Here is a 4,956-nt window from a genome sequence, read left to right on the forward strand (position 1 = left end):
AAGAAAGAAAGAAAGAAAGAAAGAAAGAAAGGAAGGAAGGAAGGAAGGAAGGAAGGAAGGAAGGAAGGAAGGAAGGAAGGAAGGAAGAAAGAAGAGAAAGTGAGAAAAGAAAGAAAGAAACAAAGAACAAAGGAAAGACTAGAGTCTTGGAAATTTCATGTATTTCTCTTCCTGATAAGAAAGATAATGATAGTTTGGGGACACAGGGAAGTCTAAGCATGTCCTGGCTGTAAGGGTCCTGTTCTGTAGTGGATCTTAGGCTAGTGCTGTGTAGCAGAAACTTAACTGTGGTCATACACATCATGTAACATTTCCTAATGACCTCATTTAAAAAGCAAAGATAGTCCAGAATAATATTTGTTTATCCACCCTATTTATGATCCCTAGAGATGAATGATTATGCCTGTGGTTTGAATGTGTCCTCCCAAAATGTATCGCTTCAATCTGAATATATATAACGTTTTGTTTTTAAGTATTAAGTCTTTGAAATCTGTTATATACTTACGCACACAGCCTGTCAGTGTGGAGTGGCTACAGTTCAAACATTCAGTAATGTAGTAATTGTGGCTGGTGGCTTCCCTAGTGAACAGAGCAGGACTTTAAATCATTTTAGCTTTTAGGCTTGGTGGTGCCTGTAGTCTTAACTCCTAGAGAGACTTGATGCAGGAGGATTACTTGAGCTCAGGAGTCTAAGGCCAGCCTGGCCAAACATAGCCAGACCCTATCTCAAAGATAAAGAAAATTAGTGTGTTCCATATTCTGTTGGCAGGAGAATCTCTGATGTTGGAGTTCTAGACATTTTGATTTCTACTCCTTTGGTTTTTTTGCTGTTTTGTTTTGTTTTGTTTTGAGACAGGGTTTCTCTGTGTAGCCCCGTATGCCCTTGAATTCACTATGTAGGCCTCAAATCCAGAGATGTACCTGACTCTGTCTCCCAAGTGCTGGGATTAAAAGTGTGCACCTCCACTGCCTGGCTCCTGTTTTTTCTTACACTTTGGTTCAGGGACCTTTGTTTATCTTATTACATTAAAATTTCATTTATTCTGTATGTATATGTGTGTGTGCATGTGCCATGATGCAGTTGTGGATGTCAGAGGACAACTTACTGGAGTCAGTTCCCTTCCTTCAACTGTGCGGCTTCTGAGGGCCGGTCAGGCATGGCAGCAAGTGCTTTAAATTGCTGAATCATTTTGCTGGCTTAGCCCTCACTTTTTATGAGTCTGGTTATATTCTCAATCCCCAAAGGTCGGAACTCTGTACCTATTGCAGGGGCTGTGAAGTCCGGCTATGCAGCCACTGCCACCTGAGTCATGTGTCCTTGCAGCCAGTGTCCCAGCTGTCAGTCCAGTGTCTTCCAGGAGTTATTTTCCTGCTGAACCTGCTTCTGTTGGATCTTCTCTTTGTCACCTCTCATAAGTAGCTTCTTATCTCTCCCTGGTCCTTTCCCATCATCTCCATCATTTTACCTTCACCTCTCCCTTCAATGTTAATATTTTCCGTTCTGTCCCTGACCATCTGGCCTTCATTTCATGCAAGTTCCCCCAACCCTCTTCTTTTTTTTTTTTTTTTTTTGGTTTTTTCAAGACAGGGTTTCTCTGTATAGTCCTGGCTGTCCTGGAACTCACATTGTAGACCAGGCTGGCCTCGAACTCAGAAATCCGCCTGCCTCTGCCTCCCGAGTGCTGGGATTAAAGGTGTGCGCCACCACGCCCGGCTCCCCTCTTCTTTTTTAATGTGGAGGTTTAGATGGTTGTAGACCACCGTGGGAGTTGAACCTGTATTTACTGGAAGAGCAGCCAGTGCTCTTAACTGCAAAGAGTTAAACACCGTATCTCCAGCCCTGACCAATCAGCTTTAAATCACCAAACATCACTTAACGCCATTGCAGTGCTATAGATTGCTTGACAAAAACAAGATAGCTGTTGGTTACTATTGAGTTGTTTTTTGTTAACTTAAGAATCATTATGGAGTGTTCTTGATGAGTAGATGCAACCACCTGTAACTCCAATTCTGGGGGATCTGATGTCTTCTTCTGGCCTCTTCAGGTACTAGACATGCATGCAGGCAAACTACTCATACACATTTGAGATAGAGATAGAGATAGAGATAGAGATAGAGATAGAGATAGAGATAGAGATAGAGATAGAGATAGAGATAGAGATAGAGATAGAGATAGAGATAGATAGAGAGAGAGAGGTAGATAGATAGATAGATAGATAGATAGATAGATAGATAGATAGATAGATGATAGGTAGATAGGTGTGATGGCACATGCCTTTAATGATAGCACTTGAGAGACAGAGCCAGGAGGATCTATGAGTTTGAGGTCAGCCTGGTCTACAGGACAAGTCCCCAAACAGTGAAGGCTACAGAGAAACCCTGTCTTGAAAAAAAAAATCCAAAAAAGAAAGGAAACAAAAGAAAACTGGTTGGTGAGTCCAGTGTGATGCTCATTTTATTCTCTATGTATTATTTTGTATGAATGAAGTGAGTCTTTTTTTTTCCCCATACAATTTTTAAAAACGTTGAGGACTCATCTTCTGTGTCAGTTTCTGTATTAGATTGGAGCCACAGGGTGTATAAGCCCAGATCCTACCTTCATGCTACTTACAGAGATAATGAGCTTTTGTTTGTGGTCTGACTAGGGCTTGTCTAGGCAAGATCTGCACTGCTGGGTTCTCTATTCCTAGACCCTGGGTTGCCCCCTTCCTTTTTTTCTTTAAGGATGGGGTCTCACTTAGCAGTTATGCTGGCCTGGACCTTGCAAATGTCATCACACCTAACCAGCCCTTGGCCTTTTGAAACAGGAATTGATATTGTCCATTTCGCAACTACTGGGATTCCAGGCATGTGCAGCCGGCAGAGTGTGTGCTTTTATGAACATGCCACACATGTTCTAGCTCCTTTTTCAGGATACTGAGAACTCAAGCGGGCTTTGAAGCATCCTTTGGGTGAATAGAAAGGCAGCTGCTCAGAGTCACTCGAAAACTGCACATTTCTGGGAAACAGTTCTGTTCCGCTGTAGCACAGGGTTTCCCAGGGCAGGATGGGAAGAGGAAAAGCCCCTGGGAACAGCTAATGAAGACCCTGCGCTGTGTGCTGGCACACTAAGCCATCCACACTTCAAGTTCCTGTAGACAGGGGGCAGCCACAAGGTACTCAGCAAGGACTGGATTCATCCTCTGAGGACAAATGCTGACAGGAGTATCTGCTGCCACTTCATCTGACTTTTCCTTTCGCTCCAGGACCTTCAGTTTTCTAAGCTTCTGCACAGATGCTGCAAAGCTCGAAGATAAGGACCACATCCATTTCAGAATGGAGGTGTGACAGGGTGGGTTGCCAAACACCACACAATATGTAGGATCGGAGCTGGATCTGAAGGCCAGCTGTCCCCCTCCCTGCTCCGAACACCTGCAGAAGTCCCAGTGTGAACACTCATATACTGCACAGGAAGAGACACGTGGATCCAAAAAATTGGAGCTGGAGATGTTGGAAGTGCTTGGTGTCAAATTAGGGAGTGGGGGAAGGGTTGCTTCTGGGAGGAAGATGTGTGGAACAGCTGTGGGAGGGTGAATCAGGACAGAGCCGAGGAGATGGCAAAGGGTAGAGAAGGACCCATGTCAGGGAGAGCAGGAACAAAGCCCATAGTGTGGTCCTCGCCAGAGCCTCTATGTGTCAATGGCCTGGTTTGGTTAGCCATGTGCCTTTTGTGTGAGATGGAGGGTTGGCAGGGAGCAGGCGCCTGGCTCTGGATCCCTGTTTCTTCTTTAGCTCTAGGGGGACCAACCTCCTGGAAGCCAGAAGAAAGTGTAGGTCCCAGATTCTTCCCTCCCAACCTCCCCCAATCATAAATCACGAGTGATTTCATTAAATGCACCTCCTGCTGGGGATGTTGGCTCATAATTCCTCTCTGATTAACCCCCACTACCCCGGCAAGTTTATAGGCCAAGAGAGGGAGGGGGAGAGGGGAGGGGAAAAGGAGGGATGGGGGGAGTCCTGGGCGGGTGATGGATGCCTCTGTCAGCCCAGCTCGTATTTATTAATAGTCTTAATACGGGAAGCAATAAAGGAAGAGAGGGATTCTATTAATTAAATCATTGTTATAATTAACTTTCATTAAAGGAGGATCAATAAAGAGAGGTTGAGATGGAGAGAGGAGAGAGATCCATTATCTCCAATTTCCTTGGAAAGGATTCAGGGAACGAGATGGGGTTGCTAGGAGACAGACATGAGGGAAGAAGACGGGATGTAAGATTGTCATCCAGGTGCGGTAGGAAGGGGGGGGTGGTGGTGGATGGGTTAGTTTCAGGTAAAGACAGGATTGTGGGGGTGGTCCAGTGAGTGAACCTGAAGGGACGCAAGGTGCTGACAAGGGTGTTCTGGGACAGAGAATGAGAGAGCTATGGGTGTATGCCCTGCTAGGGCACACAGAGAGCATCAGTGAGCACAAGGTCCTTAATATATGCTCTGTGCTGCTATGGATGTCTGTGTTACCTAGACAACTGGTTGGGGTGGATGGATGTGTTGCTCTGATTGTTGTCAAGGAGTGCACGGGGGTATATGGGATGTAAACAATGGTGGTAGGGAGCTCAGAGCACATCTCATTTGGCAGAACCCAAAGACATGTGCTCTTGATGGGAGTAGGGTATAGCAAGGATGACCATGGAATCTGGCGGTCTTTGTGTGTCCCTTCCAATCCCATCAGCCACCTGTTTGCTCCCTCCTTAAAAGTGTGTTCCAGGCCGGAGATACACAGCTTTCTTTTTTTCTCCCCCTGTGGCCTCAGGTGGCTAGCACACCAGAAGGCCTGGTTAGAACGTACCTATCTATCACTCTCTTCCCTCCTGACAGGGACCAGGAATTTGAAGCCCTTCTTTTCTGTAGCAATGTCTTTTGATAAGAACATACGTATGGGGCTGGTGAGATGGCTCAGTGGGTAAGAGCACCCGACTGCTC

This window comes from Mus caroli, chromosome 15 (genome assembly GCF_900094665.2).
Source record: "Mus caroli chromosome 15, CAROLI_EIJ_v1.1, whole genome shotgun sequence".
Taxonomy (NCBI): domain Eukaryota; kingdom Metazoa; phylum Chordata; class Mammalia; order Rodentia; family Muridae; genus Mus; species Mus caroli.